This window comes from Nyctereutes procyonoides, unplaced genomic scaffold (assembly GCF_905146905.1).
Source record: "Nyctereutes procyonoides isolate TBG_1078 unplaced genomic scaffold, NYPRO_anot_genome, whole genome shotgun sequence".
NCBI lineage: Eukaryota > Metazoa > Chordata > Mammalia > Carnivora > Canidae > Nyctereutes > Nyctereutes procyonoides.
The window spans coordinates 20521705-20544579 of NW_026575042.1; the positions used below are offsets into that span (position 1 = coordinate 20521705).

The 22875-nt window shown below is 36.8% G+C and overlaps 1 protein-coding gene across 2 annotated transcripts in view; it reads right to left on the bottom strand.

Annotated features, from left to right (window-relative positions):
• The window catches only part of UBE2E2 (ubiquitin conjugating enzyme E2 E2), a 372516-nt gene that overhangs the window by 53909 nt on the left and 295732 nt on the right, over window positions 1-22875 (bottom strand). The gene's annotated exons all lie outside the window — the stretch shown is intronic.

The following is a 22875-nucleotide window of genomic DNA, read 5'->3' on the forward strand; positions in this document are numbered from 1 at the left end:
TATAATGACACAGTCATTCAACATCTCTATACATTATGTTCTGCTCACCACAAGTGTAACTGCCATATGATGCTATTACAACTGTCACCATACAACACTTACAGTATCACTGACTGTATTCCCCATGCCGTACCTTTTATTCCTATGACTTATTCATTCCCTAAGTGAAGTCTGATCTCCCACTCCCCTTCACCCATCTTGCCTATCCACCAATCCCTTCCGTTAATCATCAATTTGTTCTCTGCATTTGTAGGTATGATTCTTTTTGTTTATTCATTTGTATTGTTTTTTTAGATTCCACACATAAGTGAAATCATATAGTATTTGTCTTTCACTAACTTCACTAAGTCTAATTCCTTCTAGGTCCATCTATGTTGCTGCAAATGGCAAGATCTCATCCTTTTTTATTGTTAATATTCTATTGTATATATACATACCATGTCTTCTTTATCCATTTATCTACTGATGGACTCTTGGGTTGCATGTATCTTTTTGAATTAGTGTTTTCGTTTTCTTTGGGTAAATACCCAGTAGTGCTTATTAAATCATTTAATATTTCTATTTTTAATTTTTGAGGAACCTCCATACTGTTTTCTACATTGGCTGATGATTAGTGACGGTCTGCTGGCCATCTGTATGTCTTCTTTGGGAAAACTGTTTATTCGGGTTCTTTGCCCATATTTTAATCAGACTGATTTTTTTGGTGTTGAGTTGCATAAGTGGTTGATATATTTTGGATATTAACCCTTATAGGATATATCATTTGCAAATATCTTCTCCCATTCAGTGGGCTGCCTTTTACTTTTGTTGATGGTTTCCTTTGCTCTGCCAACCCTTTTTATTTTAGTGTAGTCCCAACAGTTTGTTTTGGCTTCGTTTTCTTTGCCTTAGGAGACATTATCTAGAAAAATGTTGCTAAGGCCAATGTCAATGAATTTACTGCTTGTGTTCTCTTCTAGGAGTTTTATGGCATCAGGTCTCACATTTGGGTCTTTAATCCATTTTGAGTTTATTTTCCACAAATACCACCATTTGAACTGGAAAAAAAATTGATGATCACAGAGTTTTAAGAAGTGTTACACATTCTTCTATTGTGATGTAAGCCATGACCTCTTCAGGGTTCCCTCATCACACTCCTACTTCTAGTACCAGACTTGCCACAGCACCTTCTCAATTACCCCTGCAAGTATTTTCTTTCAATTGATGTCTAATGCAGTGCTTGGCACACAGAAAGAGCCCATTGTTTGCTGAATAAATGCTAAAAAATCAGAGGCTGGTGCTCAAACACAGACAAGCATCTTTCTGAGGGTTTGTAACATCTTATTGTTCTTTAGGTAAAAGAAGATTTTATTTTATTTTTTTTAAATAAATTAATTTTTATTGGTGTTCAATTTACCAACATACAGAATAACACCCAGTGCTCATCCCGTCAAGTGTACCCCTCAGTGCCCGTCACCCATTCACTCCCACCCCCTGCCCTCCTCCCCCTCCACCACCCCTAGTTCATTTCCCAGAGTTAGAAGTCTTTATGTTCTGTCTCCCTTTCTGATATTTCCCACACATTTCTTCTCCCTTCCCTTATATTCCCTTTCACTATTATTCATATTCCCCAAATGAATGAGAACATACACTGTTTGTCCTTCTCCGATTGACTTACTTCACCCAGCACAATACCCTCCAGTTCCATCCACGTTGAAGCAAATGGTGGGTACTTGTCGCCTCTAATGGCTGAGTAATATTCCACTGTATACACAAACCACATCTTCCTTATCCACCCATCTTTCGATGGGCACCGAGGCTCCCTCCACAGCTCGGCCACTGTGGACATGGCTGCTAGAAACATCGGGGTGCAGGTGTCCCGGCGCTTCACTGCATCTGAATCTTTGGGGTAAATCCCCAACAGTGCAATTGCTGGGTCGTAGGGCAGGTCCATCTCCAACTCTCTGAGGAACCTCCACACAGTTCTCCAGAGTGGCCGCACCAGTCCACACTCCCACCAACAGTGCAAGAGGGCTCCCCCCTCTCCGCATCCTCTCCAACATTTGCTGTTTCCTGCCCTGTCAACCTTCCCCATTCTCACTGGTGTGAGGTGGTATCTCATTGTGGTTTTGACTTGCATTTCCCTGATGGCAAGTGATGCAGAGCATCCTCTCATGTGCATGTTGGCCATGTCCATGTCTTCCTCCGCGAGACTTCTCTTCATGTCCCCTGCCCATTTCATGATTGGATTGTTTGTTTCTTTGCTGTTGAGTTTAATAAGTTCTTTATAGACCTTGGAAACTAGCCCTTTATCTGATATGTTATCTGCAAATATCTTCTCCCATTCTGTAGGTTGTCTTTGAGTTTTGTTGACTGTATCCCTTGCTGTGCAAAAGCTTCTTATCTTGATGAAGTCCCAATAGCTCATTTTTGCTTTTGTTTCTTTTGCTTTCGTGGATGTATCTTGCAAGAAGTTACTGTGGCCAAGTTCAAAAAGGGTGTTGCCTGTGTTCTCCTCTAGGATTTTGATGGAATCTTGTCTCATATTTAGATCTTTCATCCATTTTGAGTTTATCTTTGTGTATGGTGCAAGAGAGTGGTCTAGTTTCATTCTTCTGCATGTGGATGTCCAATTTTTCCAGCACCATTTATTGAAGAGACTGTCTTTCTTCCAGTGGATCGTCTTTCCTCCTTTATCGAATATTAGTTGACCATAAAGTTCAGGGTCCACTTCTGGGTTCTCTATTCTGTTCCATTGATCTATGTGTCTGTTTTTGTGCCAGTACCACACTGTCTTGATGACCACAGCTTTGTAGTACAACCTGAAATCTGGCATTGTGATGCCCCCAGATATGGTTTTCTTTTTTTAAAATTCCCCTGGCTGTTCGGGGTCTTTTCTGATTCCACACAAATCTTAAAATAATTTGTTCTAAGTCTCTGAAGAAAGTCCATGGTATTTTGATAGGGATTGCATTATACGTGTAAATTGCCCTGGGTAACATTGACATTTTCACAATATTAATTCTGCCAATCCATGAGCATGGAATATTTTTCCATCTCTTTGTGTCTTCCTCAATTTCTTTCAGAAGTGTTCTATAGTTTTTAGGGTATATTTTGAGAACCATTTGAATGGTAAATGGTTCTCCAACCTTTTATTTTCAGGTTGTAGGTGTCCTTCTGTCTAAAATGAGTCTCTTGTAGACAGCAAATAGATGGGTCCTGCTTTTTTATCCAGTCTGAAACCCTGCGCCTTTTGATGGGGTCATTAAGCCCGTTCACGTTCAGAGTTACTATTGACAGATATGGGTTTAGTGTCATCATGATATCTATTTAGTCCTTGTTTTTGTGGATTGTTCCACTGAGTAAAAGAAGATTTTAGAACCACAACTTATAGTAGACTGAAAAATGGAAAACTGAGGAGAATAACCTAAGAAAGCAAGACATATTTTAAATATCTTTTTGCACCCAAATGTTACTTTATTAAATTGTCCTATAGATTAAAATATTATTTCAGAAAAGATTTCATACAGGTTAAACTGATAATAAAAAATAATAAATATTTAGTAAGCACTTAATATGTGCCAGGCACTCCAACATAAAAAATTTTATTATTACTATTGTCTATTTAAATAATAAAGAAAATTAAAAAAAATATGTGGTCTGGTCAAATCAGCAAAAGTGTTCCACAATCAAGGCGAAAACCTGGTAATAACAGCTCCTGAAACAGCCAGCATTCCCTTACAGACTCTATCAACAGAACAGGGGGAAATGAAAGAGAAGAATATATGCAAACTGATAAGCAATTGTCTGCAGTCCTTTTAGACATTAGTGATGCAGAAATAGAAAACGATATTTTGAATACTGACAAATATCAAGGGATTTGCACGTTAGAAGGAGATTTTCAGATGCTGAGAAAGCATCTTCCTCCTACCCCTCATTCTCTAGAAGACTGCTCACATCTGACTCAGTTTTATAGAAAGCCCATCATGTTATCTTGTTCAGGGGGCTGGACGGCAGTATATCCTTCATTTCACCCTTCTGACAAAAAAACAAATGATAAAAAATGACTGTAAAGAAAATTCCAGTTCCACTGCAGGGCTTAATACTCACTGAGTTCTGTGTATCACACAACTTACACCTGAATTTGCATTTATTGCTATATTTGAAGCATAGCTCAATATTGATGTTTATAATGATAGCTATCATTCCTCAAGGAAAGGTAAAATTATATTGAAAGCACTGTTTTCAAAGGCAGGGAAGACATCACATTTTAGAACATTTTCCATATATTAAGGAAATCTTAAAAATGATTTGGTTACAGTGATACAGAAAACTTGTTTATTCAGAATGTCTAATTCCTAGATGACTCTGGATAAGAACGGTTTTGGTTGATGTGTGATACATAAACACACAACAGAGGCATGTGTGTGTGTGTGTGTGTGTGTGTGTGTGTTAGACAGAATAATGCGCTATGCCCCCAAACACCTCCACATTCCAATCCCTGGAACCTCTGAATATGTTACCCTTACAGGGTAAAAGGGATTTTGCAGATATGATTAAGTTAAGGATCCTGAGATGAGGTACTTACTCTGGGATTTTATGGGTGGGCTGGATAAAAGCACAAGAGCTTTTTAAGAGGGAAGTAGCAAGATAGATAGGAGATGTCAAGGAGTCAGTGAGGTGGAGGAAGAGTGAGGTGAGGAAGCAAGAAGCCAGAGTGATGGGGCCATCATCCAAGGAACGCAGTTGGTCTCAAGAAGCTGGAAAAGGGTCTGGGTGGCTCAGCAGTTGAGTGTCTGCCTTCAGCTCAGGGCATAATCCTGGAGTCCCGGAATTAAGTCCCACACTGGGCTCCCTGCATGGAGTCTGCTTCTCCCTCTGCCTGTGTCTCTGCCTCTCTCTGTGTCTCTCATGAATAAATAAGTTAAAAAAAAAAAAAGCTGGAAAAGGCAAGGAAATGAATTTCCCCTTAAAACCTCAAAAAGGAATGCAGCCCTGGTGACACCTTGATTTCAGTTTGCTGACATACAGAACTGTAGGACAAGAAACTTACGTTTTAAGCCTCCAAGTTTGTGTTAATTTGTTATAGTAGTAATAGGAAAACAATGCAACACATACGTGTATTTCCCAGTTGCATTATTACTTTATCTTAAAAGGTAACTTAAAATGTCATTGTGCTATTTCTACACTTCACAGAATCACCTCTCCTTAAAAATAATTTTAGCAAGAGTTAACAGAATTCTTTATGTTGACTATAGCATAAAACAGCTACTAAATAGTGAACAATCTGGGAGAGGTCACTTTGCTACTCTGAGCCCCTATGTCCTGACAAAATGAGACTGAGATTATTTCTCAGGCTCCTTCAAGTTCCAAGATCCAAGAGTTATATTATGAAAAGAATATGTGGTTTTGGGAGTTCACTGGATTTGAGCTGAAATTCTGACTTTGGATGAATCAGTTTAGCTTGTTTGAGATTCAGTTTCCTTATCTTAAAATAGGGAAAATACTAGCTTTCCCACAGTGGCTGTGAAGACTGATGTACACAAGAAGTCCAAATACTATGCCTGGCACTCAGCAGAAATTCAGGCAGTGCTAGTCTCCTTTCCCCTCTTCATGTCTCCTAGTTTTACATGGCTATTTCATTTCATTTAAAAAAATTTTTTTAAAAAATATTTTATCTATTCATTCATGAGACACACACACACACACACACACACAGGCAGAGACAAGGCAGAGGGAGAAGCAGATTCTATGTAGGGAGTCCAATGTGGGACTCGATCCTGGGTCTCCAGGATCACACCTGGGCTGAAGGCGGCGCTAAACTGCTGAGCCACCCAGGCTGCCCTTAAATTTTTTTTATTGGAGTTCAATTTGCCTACATATAGCATAACACCCAGTGCTCATCCCGTACATGGCTATTTCAGAAGGCATGTGCTCACGTAAGAACTCCCCTATAACTTGAGTTTTAAGTGTGTTTTCTTTATACCACTCCCTTGCTCTAGGGTAAAGACAACATTCCACATGCAGGCAAACAGTGGTTGTGTAAAGGGAGAAAGGGCATGCCCTACTCATGAAGGGAATGAGTATAGAGAAAAAAATATTTTATTTAATAAGTATTTCTGCCAGACTGATTCTAGACAATTTAGGAAAATGCTGTAAAGAAACACCTCCAAGCTGGAAAGGTGATAATGACATTAAAAATGATAATTTAGGGATCCCTGGGTGGCGCAGCGGTTTGGCGCCTGCCTTTGGCCCAGGGCACGATCCTGGAGACCCGGGATCGAATCCCACGTCGGGCTTCCGGTGCATGGAGCCTGCTTCTCCCTCTGCCTGTGTCTCTGCCTCTCTCTCTCTCTGTGACTATCATAAATAAGTGAAAATTTTAAAAAAATGATAATTTAAAATAATATTTCAGTAATAATCTCCATTTTGCACATAGCTTCCATTTGCCAAAAAACTTCTCATCAGGAGAGAAGTGACACGGTGATTTTACTAAGGAAGTATGAGATCAGTGAGAAATACATTCCTCTTAAATATACTTTTCCATAGAGACCCAGAGAAGAAATATTTGGAACTCCTGTGCCATAAATCAGTGAATCACGTAACAAAAGTCCAAAAATAGCAGGGTTAACATCATTCAAATGGATCTTGGCTGTAGGCTCACTATGGAACTAGTTTATTTGAACAGTTTGTTAATACACATTTAAATAATGTCCGTACTTCAACCTTTTTGAGATTTCAAGTGCTCTTTTCTTAAAATGGACTTAAAAGCACTGCACCAACAACTACCACATCCTAAGACAAAATAAAAACTGGAAAAACCCATTATAAGTGAAGAGAATCACAAATCTTAAAAGAAACTCTAAGAAATACACATTAGCAAAACAAAACCAAACTCTTTCCCAAATAAAAAACAAACCTGGAAATGAATTTCTTTTCTCATAACTGGCAATAAAGGAATTAAAATGAAACATTACTTAGAAACTATCATGTGTAAAGATGATGCCCATCCTGCTGTAAGAATGTAAAATATGCTATATTTAACTACAGGATAGAACCACTTTTTAAAAAATGTTAAGATATCAAATACTATTTAAATGATGAATAATAAAAGAACTTTAGAGTATAGATATTTAAATTTAAAAAAATCTTTCCCAGTTCTTTTTTTAATTTTTATTTATTATTTATGATAGTCACAGAGAGAGAGAGAGGCAGAGACACAGGCAGAGGGAGAAGCAGGCTCCATGCACCGGGAGCCCGACGTGGGATTCGATCCCGTGTCTCCAGGATCGTGCCCTGGGCCAAAGGCAGGCGCCAAACCGCTGTGCCACCCAGGGATCCCTCCCAGTTCCTTTTAAGTACAGAGGTAGAAAAACATGCAACTAGAAAATTTTCTCCATCATGAGGAGTAAATCTCTTGGAAGACAGGAACATTTCATCCAATCCCCAGGGCCCTTTCCCATCGTGCAGCACCTGATTACACCCAAGCTCTGCAAGGGAAGACACTTGGTATGACTTGATTAGGGACCAATAATTGGATTACTTCTTATTTAACTTAGAAAAATTAAATTTATATAGAATGTTTCAGGGATATATCTATATTGAATGAGGTTCAATTTGGTTCTTTTTCATATTTTTTTGTTCTTTTTTTATTAGTGACTTGTTCTCCTACTATGTTTCCTATTCCAACTTTTCCTCTTTTTTGGAGGGGGAGGGGCAGAGGGAGAGGGAGAGAGTGAATGTTACAGGCTCCATGCCCAGTGTGGAGATCATGACCTGAGGGGAAATCAAGAGTCGGACGTTTTAACTGACTGAGCCACCCAGGTGCCGCTTCATCTTTTTCTCTTTAAAAGATAATCTCATCTCCTTTGACTTGTTCTACTAAGTTTCAGAAATGGTACTCCAACTGATTCTTTTTTATGATAGGATGATATCATAGAGCAGACTATAATATGAGTATGAGTTCATCTTCAGTACATATTACTTATTTTTCTGTAGAAGTCCCATGTTTCTTGGATTGTGGAGTGTTCTGCATTTGCTTCTTCATGGGCAAGGACAACACTAGTTTGAGACCAGATTGTATCATATACGTGAAAATACAAGGCAATATAGAGTCATCCTTTAGGAAGAGTTGATTTATATTTAAATCTTTATAAAAACCTCTTATAGATGATGTTTCAATTACTTTATTGTGAACAAAATACTATCTGTTAAAGTCACAGTAGCTTGACATGATGAGATGAGCACTGCGTGTTACACTATATGCTGGCAAATAGAATAAAAAAAAAAAAAAGACACAGTAGCTTGAACCCAGCTCACTCAATGTTTATTTGGCATGCATATAGAGGTTTCCTTCCTCAGTCAGTTAAAAAAGAAAGACAAGAAAAGAAACTTAACAAAGCTCTAGAAGTGGCACACTTCTAGAAGTACAACTTTATCATTTGAAGGCTTGGATTTTAATAGACTTTTTTTTTAAGATTTTATTTATTTATTCATGAGAGACACACGCAGAGAGAGAGAGAGGCAGGCAGAAAGAGAAGCAGGCTCCATGCAGGAAGCCTGATGTGGGACTTGATCCTGGGACTCCAGGATTATGCCCTGAGCCAAAGGCAGATGCTCAACCGCGGAGCCACCCAGGCATCCCTTTAATAGCGTTTTAAAGGCCATTTAAAGAAGCAATATCATACTTTTAAAACAATTAAGGACTTAAAAATTTTTTTTTTAATTTTCAAGTTGGCTGTATGAATTTTCTATAAATGGGTTTTCATGGTTTGGACAATTTTTCCAGTAACATAATTATATATGGCTTCAAAAACTGCTGAATCCACAACAGTTGAGGAAGAAATGATGATCCAGTATCCAAACTTAAACAAATGTACACAAAATATCACTTAAGCATTCTCATTACTTTAATTCATTGAGCATATATACAATAGGTGCCCAATTAATGCTTGGGGGTCCATCAAAACAAAAACTCAAAGTTCTCTGAGTTTAATATTTCCACCAGAGGCATCACTTCCCAACCCCCATCCCCATAAAATACCAGAACAGCTGCTCTTGAACACTGAACTTAAAACTATTATGTGGGGCTATGTTGATTCAACAACACTTACTTATTAATTAAGTACTGCATAGAGGAAACATAATTTAACAGATGTCCAATGAACCTACATTTCTGAGACAAGATGATTCATTTCTGCTTTATAACTGCAAAAGTGTCTCATACATAACGACAATTAATTATGAAGCACAACAGCTGAGATACTTAATGGATTAATGGATAATAAATGGCCAACCATATGACACTTGCTATTAAATTAGAGACAGTGACATAAACATAAACATAAGGAGAATGCCCTCCTTTTTATTTTGTTCACATTTATATAAGTCTCACACTACTCAAGGCGATTATATAAAATGTAGCATATTTATAGATTTCCTAAATGTAAAATGGAAATAATATACAGGCTTCCCTTATCCTTTGGGAAAGAAGTACTACATTTTATGTTTGTAGACATATGAAGCGGCAGTTATTTATTTAAAAGATAATAATTCAATATACATACAGCACAATAAAAGTATTCATCATAACTTGCTGGAAATGACAATTTGATTTTTCATACAGCCCACAACAGTGTTGAAGTAAGCTATATTTTAACATAATCTAAAAATGAAACAATGACTAATTCTGTTGGTGATACAGTAAATTAACAGCAATTATAGAGTTGGCTGAATGCCCATTCTCTCAGTGAGTGCTATATACAGACAAAAGAGACATTCTTTGAAGTGACAGTGTTCAAGAGTTTCCAAACTTTGCATATATGTATACCAGAGAAGGAAAAGTACTGGTTTCTCTGTTTATACCATGAAATAAAAAAATATACCTTGTATATCAGAGAACACTGTAACCAAAAAATAATAAAAATTAAAAATGGCTAACAATTATGCAATGTTTATGTGCTGGGCATTGTTCTACGTGATCTGCATTTATTACATAACTTAATCTCCACAATCACCCTGTGAGGTAAGTACTATTATTTTCCTCATTTATGGATAAAGAACCTGAGATACAAGTTTAGAGGAATCCAAATGTGCATAGTTGAGGCAATTTCAATAGTAAATAAAGAAGTTATAAGTAGGAAGGAAATAAGCACACATGCAAACATACGAAAACAACCTATAGCCCCACAGAGTTTTTTGAAAATGACAGGAAAGAAAACAGGAAGAGAATAAAGAAATTTATATGGTTTCTAGATCTCAACAGTTTGACTTCACCCAGAAAAGCTAATGATACAGGGATTTAATAGCTTTTTCAAATCAAGATCTGGTAAAATGAGGACTCATGTAAAGTGTTAAGCAGAAAGAAGAAATGTTTAATGATATTCACTATTATTATCACTGTTCTTATGCTAAATGACCTGTCATTTCTGAGCTTACTGAAGGCAAAAAAACCAAGACAGTTAAAAAAAAGTAAACAATATTTTAACATGACTTGAAAATTGTCAGTGAAGATTTATCTATCTTTGGATAATTTATATCTCTGTGGAGAACAGATGTAATGAACCGACCTGATACTCATGATACTGTACACTAGTAATGGATAGCTAACCAGGTAGCTTACTTAAAAAGTAAAATAAGGTGGGAACCCTGGGTGGCGCAGCGGTTTGGCGCCTGCCTTTGGCCCGGGGCGCGATCCTGGAGACCCGGGATCGAATCCCACGTCGGGCTCCTGGTGCATGGAGCCTGCTTCTCCCTCTGCCTGTGTCTCTGTCTCTCTCTCTGTGACTATCATAAATAATAAATAAATAAATAAATAAATAAATATTTTTAAAAAGTAAAATAAGGTTGAAGTCTGAAAGAAAGAAGGAGTGGGTGTTGAATGATAAAATAAAGAAGTTGTCTGTTACTCTGTAGTTTTTGATCATGGGATGCTGAAAGGGTATTTAGGAATCTGTAACAGAGTTGTTACACAGCATTCCTTTTTTAAAAAAAGATTTTATTTAGAAAGAGAGAGAAAAGGAAAGTGCGTGCGGCTGCTCATGGGGGGGGGGAAGGGTTGGGGATGCAGGGAGAGAGGAAGAGAATAGAATCTTCAAGTAGACTCCCTACTGAGGATTTTATCTGATTGAGCCCCAGAAAGGCTCCATCTCAGAACCTTGAGATCACACTGGAGCTGAAATCAGGAGCCGGACACTCAACTGACTGAGCCACCCAGGTGCCCCTACACAGTGTTCCTTCTTAAACTAACACCTCATACATGGAATGAATCCTTTATGGCTGATGATACTACTTATTCTTAAATCCACAAAATGGCTTTTCAATGGTCAACACCTTGGGAGCTTTCTTTGGTATATGATTTGAATAGTGACCAAAACAAGAGATAAATGAAGACAAGTGAAACACACACACACATACAAAATTAAAAAAAAAATTAAAAAAAGAAGGGGGAAATGGAGAAAAGATGGGTAACTCAAACCACAATCTGAAGCAGATATGCAGACACTACAGGCAAAGAATAACCAGAAATGGCTGAAGAACCATTTCTAACCATGCCCTAATTAGCCCCTGGAACTGACCTTGCTGAGAAGAGCAGAGAGAGGAAAAGGTAAATGGTAAATATATAATAGACAGTCCAAGTAACCACTCTTATCTTGAGTGATTCTTTGGACTGAGGCATCCTTATAGGATGCATATGTTTCTCTTCACATTGCAAAAAAGAGGTACAAAGACTTTTACCTCATATCAAGAACTACCGCCAATATATCTTTTTTGCTCTCCAGGAAAGTATTCAAGAATTATTGGTTAGTTTTGCTGAAGGAACATCTGATATTAAAAGGGATTTCCTTTTTTGTTTTAAGATTTTATTTATTCATTTGAAACAGAGCCAGCTGGGGCAGCCCCAGTGGCGCAGCGGTTTAGAACCGCCTGCAGCCCAGGGTGTAATCCTGGAGACAGACCCAGGATTGAGTTCCTTATCAGGCTCCTTGCATGGAGCCTGCTTCTCCCTCTGCCTGTGTCTCTGCCCCCCCCACCCGTGTGTGTGTGTGTGTGTGTTTCTCATGAATAAATAAATAAATAAACCTTAAAAAAAAAAAAGAAACAGAGCCAGAAAGAAAATGAGAGCATAAGTAGGGAGAGGGGCGGGGCGAGAAGCAGACTTCTAACTGAGCAGGGAGCCTGAGGTGGGTTTGATCCTAGGACCCTGAGATCATCACCTGAGCTGAAGGCACACACTTAACCGAGGGAGCCACCCAAGTGCCCCTAAGAGGAATTTCTTAAATTTTATTTTTATCTAATGATAATTACAAGAGTTTTTCTTTTTAAACTTTCCCATGTCTATTTCTCTATTATCCAAGGCAATTCTTTTCCTTCTTTCCCTCTCCCAGTGTTCATTTGTCTACAATTTAATCTTTGCTACCATTCTGTGATTTTTAAAAAAAGATTTTATTTATTTATTTGAGAGAGAGCATGCGAGCACAAGCAGGGGGAGAGGCAGAGGGAGAGAGGAGAGAAACAGATTCTCCACTGAGCAGGGAGCCAGATGTGGGACTCGATCCCAGGCCCCTGGGATCATGACCTGAGCCAAAGGCAGATGCTTAACCAATTGAGCCACTCAGGTGCCCCCCCGTTCTGTGATTTCTAACATTATTTTTCTAGTCTCTATTTCCACCTTCTTGGTTATCTTGCTTCATTCACATCTCAGAGCTTCTGAAGCTTTGGGTTTGCCTTTTTCTTTTCAGTACTCTCTGTAAGACTACTGCCCTAAAATTACTCAGAAGTTTAATTTTCCCTAAGACTTTGTGAAAATACAACTGATAGAAACAAGAAAAAAGAGGTGTCAAATAGGAATGATTCAGAATTGTGTGGAAAAAATACACTCCCATTTCCTAATGCTCTATTCTGGCTGCCTGAATCTCCCATCCCTAAAAAAACATCTGAAGAGTATCTTAAATAAAAACTGTAAGCTGCTTTTTTTCTTTCCCTATAACTTGTAACATTCAGCTTCATGCTGTAGAAAATTGGCTGCTGTGGTATAACAACAAATACTACCTTTTAAAAGCAAACAGCTGCACCACATGTGGCTTTTTTTTATAAATAGTGCCAACTTCATTTTACAAAACTGATAACTGTACATATAGCTAAATAAAGATTTGAGAAATGGGTTTCTGTAGACAAGCTAGCAATGAATGTTTATTTATAAAGGGAACAAATTTATGTAAAGTCCTTAAGCACAAGGATTTTATCTGATACTGATTTTTATCCCCTAAAGGGGAGAGTAGGGTGTCAAAATATAGGTGTTAAGTAAACAATAAACTGGGAAAATACAGAATATTTGAAAAGAGGCCATACACGCCACAATTAACAATGACAGGCAGTTAAGAACTGATATTTCAACAGTTAGGTTTACAGTGACTTTTATCGCAGGAACAGGAGGGGATAATTGACAGATGTATAAAGTTTATAAAGAAATATGTATTATTTTGTTATTCAGATTTTGCTGTAGAGCAACTTTCAAAGTCTTGTAATTAATATTTTAGTCATTAGAGATTATAAATCTCAAACGTTTACTGTAGAGTTGGGATTAAGAATATTTCATAGATCCTTCAATTAGAAAATAGAACTGATAAAATTCTAGAAGTATGACACAGCACTACATCGTATCTACTTCAAATAAATAGTACAAAGAATTTAAAAATTTGAGGTATCAGAGTAAAAATGATTAACTTTTTTTCCCCTCATAAGAATATTCATGTACTTTTGTCCTGACAATATTAGAATAAATTAATTTTCTTCAAAGGCCTGCATAGGTTTTTCATGGCTTTTCTCCTTCTTTGGGTCAGAATTATTTAGTGATATGTAAATTAAAGGACAAAGACATCAACCTCTTGTTTGCAGTAGAAACTAATATATCATCACAGTAAGGTGGTTATGCTGACCTGATTACCTTGACAAGTTCTAAGGTCTTCAAAGACGTATGTATTCAGAGGCCCCTAAACTGTGATAGATGGTTTGACCTTCTTGGATGTCATAAAACTGTAAATTAATAAGATTCTTTTCTCAGGTATGTACTTAAAAACTGTACCACTACTTTATAGTCACATAATGATCATTTTTGCCCTGATTAGGGGTAACTATATTTTCTTCATTTACCATAAGAACCAATCCATGAAAGATGTTAAGAATAGAAGATACAAGAATAAACCAAACATTTTGTCCAAATTTCTAATTATTAGTACATTTTCATAATAAAACTTTTAAGTGAAATCTTCAGTTTGACATTATAGTACAGAAATAGAATTTTCTTGAACACTGTTGATTGTTAAAATACACATTTATACTTCGCTTAGTGGAGGAACAAAATACTTTTGTTTGTAGATACTGCTGGTGTAAGATACTGTTTGCTATAGAGTTATTAAACTTTTCTTCCTCTGTAATAGTAGCCGATAAAGGTAAAAATGGAGCTCCCTTTCAAAAACTTGTCTTACAGATATAGTCTATGGTGATAATGCAATTTCATTGAAGTAATCTTACAAAGTTTTATGTACTGTTTTAAGATGTTTTAAAATATTTTTAAGAGCAAACATGCTATCACCCCGATTTATATTTTTATATATACACACATATATATCACATATAAAATACTAGCATATATTACCTTCTAAAATATAAGAATATATATTATATATAATATTCATAAATTATAATATATATTCTAATACTTTTGCCTGTACTTATTGCTTCACACAATCTCTTGAGGAAAAATAAAGTTGCTCTTAAACCTTGGACCTAAAAATATGGTGGTGGAACAACGTAATCAGCATTCATAATAATACAATTGTCTCTGAATGTCCACCTAACATTTCAGCTTTCAAATCGTGCACATCAATTTGCATATTTTTTTGGGAGCAGAAGGATATAAAGAAGTATACTTTTCAGAAAAATTAATCTGGTTACTTCTTAACATTTTAATTTTTCATTAATAAGGATATAATTTCAAATGTCTCTATGTGTGTGCATGCATGTGTGCATTTCATAGTGAGTATGTGTTGTTGGCCATATATTTGCACTAATTCCCAGCAGGAGATGGTGTCTATTTCTGATGAAGAAGGAAAGCTTGTACTTTCCACACTTCACAACACTGGTACTCTGTACTTTGATAAACTTATATTGTTTTTTTTCTCCTGATTGAAATAATATCATCCCTCATGGACTAGTTAAATAGTATTTCTTTTAGGAAGTTTTCCCCCAGTATTCCCAATTTGTCCTATAACAGAGTTCCAAAATGTTAGGCACGTACATGTGTGTGTGCCTTTATGAGGTAATACTTCCTAGCTCACTTCAGTTTTACAATATTCTTTTCAATTTTTTTAAAGATTTTTATTTACTTATTCATGAGAGACATAGAGAGAGAGGCAGAGACATAGAGGGAGAAGCAGGCCCCTGTGGGGAGCATGATGTGGGACTCGATCCCAGGACCCAGGATCACGACCTGAGCCGAAGGCAGATATCCAACCACTGAACCACCCAGGTGGCCCTTCAACTTTTTATTAAAAAAATTCAAACCATGGGGTGCCAGCAGGGCTCAGATGATTAAGCATCTGCCTTTGGCTCAAGTCATGATCTTGGAGTCCTGGAATAGAGCCCTGCGTTGGGCTCGCTGCTCAGTGGGGAGTCTGCTTGTCCCTCTTCCTCTGTCCTTCCTCTTACTTGTGTTCTTTCTCTAATAAATAAAAAAAATCTTTTTTTTAATAAAGAAAATCTTTAAAACAATTCAAACCTACAATGAATAGATTCACTAATTGTTAATGCTGAGTTTTTCCTATTTTCAAAGTTGCAAATGATATCTAAATATACTGCTTTAAATGTGATGTTTCTCTAAGTTCAATTCCATATATGTAATAGATTACTAAGCTTAGGGCATGGTTGGTAGAACAAGCTTGCTTTTTCCACACTTCAAAGTTCTGTCATCCTCCATCTTGATAACTTGACTTTTTCTTTTTTTTTAATTTTTTTAAATTTATTTATTTATGATAGTCACACACACACACACACACACACACAGAGGCAGAGACACAGGCAGAGGGAGAAGCAGGCTCCATGCACCGGGAGCCAGATATGGGACTCGATCCCGGGTCTCCAGGATCGCGCCCTGAGCCAAAGGCAGGCGCCAAATCGCTGTGCCACCCAGGGATCCCCTGACTTTTTCTTTTACCTATGGAAATGCTATCTGTCTTTCATGGATAATTCTTTTATGAAGCATTCCCCTGCCATTTCCAATCGTAGTACTCAATCCTTTTTCTAAACTTTACATTTAAGCTTACCCTTTTGTGTTTATATATATATATTTCTTTCCTCCTATCTAGACTGAAGGGAATCTGAGGGCAAGGCATATGAGAGATTCTTTGCAATATCCATGATATCCAGCATCCAGCACTGCCGCACATCTGATAGCTTGGATACATACTTAATGAATGAATAAATAAACAGTAATTTTCTATAAAAAGCTTTCAGCTATCAAATGCTTGTGTTCCTCCTCAACCCCCAAGTAGGAAATAGGAGTAAGCGTGGGAAGAAGAAAAGTTTTCTCTGGATACATTTACTGATTTTCATTCATGATAGACAGAGAGAGAGAGAGAGAGCGCAGCAGAGACACAGGCAGAGGGAGAAGCAGGCTCCATGCTGGGAGCCCGATGTGGGACTAGATCCTGGGCATTTACTGATTTTCTATTTGATTTGTATTTAAATTTTAATTTAATTTGGAAATTTTAGGATGTTTAATCTCAGGAGTATGCCTGACATGACCAGACAGCGGTTTTAGGTATTGATTAGAGACAACTATTTTAGATAATTATTAGTCCTCCTCTAGGCCCCCAATACTTGCTCAAATATGATTTACCTCACTTGTCAGCATTTATACAGCAACCTAGTAGGTGAGAATCTTTTTGAGAAGATGCATTAATGTATATGTCATGAATCGTATTCCTCTCTTCTTATGTCATGAATTGTATTCCTCTCTTCTTTGTCCTTACATCAAGAATTTCAAAATAATCAATTCTAAGATAATAAACCAAGAAGATATTTATTGATGCCTACAGTCTAAACAGGTCTATGTTAGGTTCTAGGGAAGATACAAAAATATAAATACTGTCTGGTTCTGAAGAATGTTTGCTGCCAATTATAAAAAAAGGTTTTGATTTAAAACAAAGAAAATAAAGGGATAAATGTTCATTTATTCAGCAGCTATCTGTTGACTACTACCTTCAAAGCACTGTGTGGAGTTGAGGAGCATGAAGTTAATGGGTGGGAGAGGAAGCAAAGATGTACAAGTTAGGTCCTCAGATGCCTGACTATCTAGCAGAGAGAGAAGATAATCATACAGGTAACTATGAAGAAATGTCACATGAGAGGACAGTGGGCTCTAGGGTTTGGATCAAAACAGATGGAGTCTGATTGAGAAAAACACCAGAAAGTATCAGAGAAGAGGTAGGTACAGACTGAATTCTGAAGACTGGGGTAAGAAGGGTTCGATGACTATCTTTTTTTTCCTTCCCTGTATTGTTCACGAAGATAGACAACTTCAAATGTGTCTACATCAAAATTCTTGCTGTGTCATGACATACTGACCTGCAGTTAATGACTTCATATACTCTCAGCTGCATAGCAATGATTGTGCACAAAAGCTCAGATCTTCAGAAAAAATACAGTGATATTAATGCATCCTGCAAGAAATGTGGAGCATGGAAATGAGAGAAATGTATGAGTAGACACTATTTCCTCAATTTCTCTATTTCTTAATTCTCCTTGTCACTACTCTAGGCATTCATCATCATTAGATGAAATTATTTTAACAGTCTCTTTCACAAGACTATTTCTCTTTGGACTCTCCTTCCCACCACCATGCACCATGTTGCTTCAAGGGTAATCTGTCTAGCATGCAAACACGTCCAATTGTCTATTGCCTGCTGAAGAAATCCCTTAAGGTGGTACATTTGTCTATCCTGGTTCTCCACCGATCACACTGCCCTGAAAAAGTCACACACTAGCACTCTTCTGTGTATTTGTCAGAAAGAGTTTTTTCTCAGGGCTACTGCTACCATCCTTCAAGTGCTCTTTCTCCAGTGTTCCCACTGTATTGTTATCATTAGTACAGTTACTGGTATGTCTGTTCCCTGCACTGGTCTGGGGGTCTCTTTTATTCCACGGTAGGTATTATTTTCTATCTTTACCTTTTAATCATCTTCATATTCTACCATTAAAACCAATTCATGGATTTAGTCATATAAAACAAAAAAAACCCACCACTACCAAAACAAAACAAAAAACAACTAAAGAAAATAAGGCTTATCCAAGCAAGAATGTAGCAAATTAAGAAAGAGAATCACTCCTTGGCATAGATAAAAGTGAACTGTAACAGATGGCAAAGTGAAGATAAAATTTTCAACTCTATTCAATTATATTAAATTTTATTTCTTTTGTTAACAAGCAGAATGATATAATTTTTAACAAACCTCTACAAAGGACAGAGGATTCGTTAGTACTTAGAAAATGATGTGGTGGTGATCAATGAGATTAACATGGATATACCGAAAGCAAACTGTGCCATGGGTCATTCACTTCCTTTTCAATACGGCTATTAAATTACAGATTAAGAAAATAAAGCAGATATATTTGAACTCCAGCATGGTTTATGATGACATGTTTTAAAAGTTGTTCAAAAAACTTAGAAAGTCAAGGCATAAATTGAGGGTCAAGAGCAGATTCTCTCTGAATGCTGGTGTTGTGCCAACCAGTTCTATCTCCGAGTTGACCACATCATTCTTTGTTTACTCCCATTAACAACTTCTTCCTATCCTGCTCAGGCATATACACAATCAAAACTCTTGGAAGTCTTCTTCCTTTATTACTGTCAATGGCACTGGCCCAGTGCTAAAATAAACACAGCAGTCTGGCAGTTATAAATTCGACTTTTACGTATGGGGGGAAGTATTATTTATGACCTATGAGATTGTAAAAAGTAGAGTCCAAAAGCAAACTGTGGAAACCTCACTTTGAGTGTCTCCTTGTGGGCAAGGCAGAGAATTCCAGTCTGGATGATAACTCAGTTTGGTAAATGCACAATGCTCTGAGTAAGCAAATTTTAGCAGATTTTGCTGTAAGACCAAATTAAGTAGGCACGAAAAAGCTCTTTAGTGGGATAATATGTGATTAGTCCTGTCTTTTTCAACATTTTATCAATGACTTAAACAGAGACATAAAAGACATGCTTATTCAAGCTATAGGTAACATAAAGCTGGATAATTTACATGCTAGTCAGAAGCAAAAAATAAAAAGATCTAAACAAGTCAAACTGTGTTAAGAGAAATAACAGAAATTAATCAGAAAAAAACAACAACCTACATTTAGGTTCAAAGCATATAATTTTCACAAGATGGAGGAGATCTGGCCTAAATGTAGCAATACAGTGCTTTTCGAATTGAAACTATTGGAAAAATAAAATATATATAGAGAAAAGTACACAGATCATCAGTGCACAGCTTGATGAATTTTTAAAATGTCAACAAGCTTGAGTGACAACCACCTAGAACAAGATAAAGAATACTGCCAGAACCCCAGATAACTCACTTCTGTTTCCCAGTCACAACCATCCTCTCAAATGTAATCACTATTCTGGCTCCTACTTCTATATCAATAGTTTTTTTCTGTTTTGTAAATTATATAAATGGAATCATATAGTACATAAATGAAATCATACAGTATGTGCTCTTTTGTGTCTTCTTTTAATATCATGTTTGTGAGATTCATATTTATTGCTCATTGTTGTTTTTTATTTTACTAATATATAATATTCTATTGTATGGATACACCAAAATTTATTCATCCTAATACACATGAACTTTTCCTCCAGGAGTCTTGTGTTTAAATACAGCTTAAGAAGTGGTACTTGTGCACTCTGTGTGACAAAATGGCAGCAAAGACAGTTTATATACTTTCTTTGCTTAAATATGCCTTGGGAAAACAAGCACAAGCATTGGTTTGGCTTTCATGGTGTGACTTCAAATTTTTTTTTTTAAAGATTTTATTTATTTATTTGAGAGAGAGAGAGCACAAGGTGGGGAGGACAGAGGGAGAGGAAAGAGAGGGAGAAGCAGACTCCTAGCTGAGCAGGGAGCCTGATGTGGGGCTTGATCCCAGGAACCTGAGATCATGACCTGAGCCGAAGGCAGATGCTCAACCAACTGAGTCACCCAGGCGCCCCGTGACTTCAAATTCTATGGCTTAAAAATGGCATAGAAAAGTGACTATGATCATACTATATTACTGAAGGTAGATACCTATAGGAAGAGGCACTTAGTTCTTAGATTATAGTATTTTCCTATTTTGCAAAAATTGACCCATGTACTTACCATTATTTGAACCTATATTTAAAGGTGCTAATTATTTGCTGTTAATTTGTATCAACAGATGGTCTGCATAAAATATAGCCTCAAACTTTATACACTCAAGAATATACTATTTCAAACAAGATAAAAATAAAAATGCAAGTTTTTCTTTAACACAGATTCATTTCTTGCCATTTGATTTCATGCCAATATATATATGCAGCACTTAATTTTAAGCATTTTAAGATAAACTGTATCACCTTTCACTGTTTTAACAAATATGTATTACTTTCTACTGGATGTACTAAACACTCTTATAATAAACATCTTCATAGAAAAGGACAACCCTAAGAGCACCTGGGTGGCAAAGTTAGTTGAGCGTCCAACTTTGGTTTCAGCTCAGGTCATGATCTCAGGGTTGTGAGATGGAGCCCCACATCGGGCTCCCTGGAGGAGTCTGCTGGAGAGTCTCTCCTTCTCCCTCTGCCCCTTCCTGCTGCACACTCTCTCTTTCTCTAAAAATAATAATAATACATCTTAAAAAAAAGAGAAAAGGATGACCCTACCCTCCACGTATATCTAATTCTGTGGGAGAGATTGAGAACATGCACATGCACACATGTACACACATTCTCTTGCTTGCTCATTTTGAACAACTTTTCAATACTACAAACTAACAAAGAAACAAGATTTTGGAAGTGTGAAAGATATGCCAGATGAATGAATATTCACTTGCTTCATCAAACCTATTTGTCAGGTCTTTGTCATAGACTTAGAGTCTAGTGTGGGTAGGTAGAAAATAAACCAATCAACAATTATGTAAAAATGTCAGATCTTTGAAATGTTTCATGAAAGAAATTATCTGATGTGATAGAAAATAATCAGTGTGGAACTAGCTACATAAGGTGTTCAGGAAATGTATCTCTCATTAGATAATACTAAAGATGAGGCCTAAAGAATGAGAAGGTGTTGGTCACAATAACTGGATCATGTTTGCTGGATCCCAAGCAAAGGTTATCAGAAAATACTAAGGTCCTGAAGATAAAAAGGAGGCCAAGGAGAGCTGCAATGTGGTGAACCTGGTAGAGAGACCATGAAGGCCTTGTAGGTCAACATAAGAAGTCTGAATTTTATTCTAAGTGCATTGGGAAACCACTAAAGATTTTAAGTGAGCAGCGGCCAATTGCCGACAGTGCAAAATTAAGTCACTCTTGGAGACTGTTAGACTTCCTCTTTCTATAGGTATAGATGCTAAATTCTAAGAGTTTACGGTCAACAAAAGTTACATGGTTGTAAAGTATAAAGAGCACAGGTTTCTATAAGGTTTCTTTTCAATAAGAAGAAAGCTAACCTTCAGACACATGAAAAGGTGTTACTCCTACTCATAGTAAGAGAAATGCAAATAATTAATCTTTCCTATCTATTAAATTGTTAAAGGTCAGATACTTGGTGTGCGACATAGCACTGCTGAGGAAGTAGGGAAAAGGCAGGCGCATCTAAGTTGGCAGTGTAAGTTGGTACAACTTCTCTGAAAACAGAGCAGTCTGGAAAAAGTCCATTAAAACTGAAGAGACATATAATAGCCTTTTTTTTCTACCAATCTAGTTCTAGGAAATTATCCATTACACAAATTCGTGTATGTATTTGTACATACACGAAGACAGTATGTACAAATATTCTTAGTGAAGTATTATTTATGATGGCAAAAGACTGGAAATAACCTATACATCCATTGTAGGAAACCTGGTTCAATGATTATGTTATATCCATCCAATAAAATATTATATAGTTATTATGAAGGTGATCTACATATATGAATACAGGAAAATCTGGGAGATAATAAATAAATCTGAAAAAAGCAAATGTAGAAAAAAGAATGTCTGGAGGGGAATGTCTGGAGAATTGAAAATGCCAGGCAACAAAAAGGAAGACTTAATTTACTGTATACCTTTTGTGTTTGAATTTTTTACTGTGTTGTTTGAATTTCTGTGTTTGAATTTTTTACTATGTGTGTAAATGCATATATTTACATATCACCTATTTAAAACTATTTAAAAACAAAATAGTCTGAAGAACCTGGGAGGCTCAGTCAGTTAGGTATCTATCTGCCTTTGGCTCAGGTCATGATCTCAGGGTCCTGTGATCAAGCCCTGCATCAAGCTCCCTGCACAGTGGGGAGTCTGCTTTTTCTTATTCCTCTGCTCCTCTCCCCCAATCATGTGCTCTCTCAAATAAATAAATAAAAACTTTAAAAATAAATAGCTTAGAGAGGGAAGCTTAGAGTGATACAGGCCTACCACAAGAAACAATTTCATTTAAACAATCTAGCCTTACATCATTAAAAGAAAATAATAAAGACCAAAGCAGAGATAAATGAAACAGACTAAAAAGCAATAGAAAAAAATCAATGAGACTAAGAGCTAGCTCTTTGAAAAGATAAAGTTAATAAATCAAGGAAAAAAAGAGAACTCAAAGTCAGAAATGAAAGAGAAGTGACAAACAACATGAGAGAAAT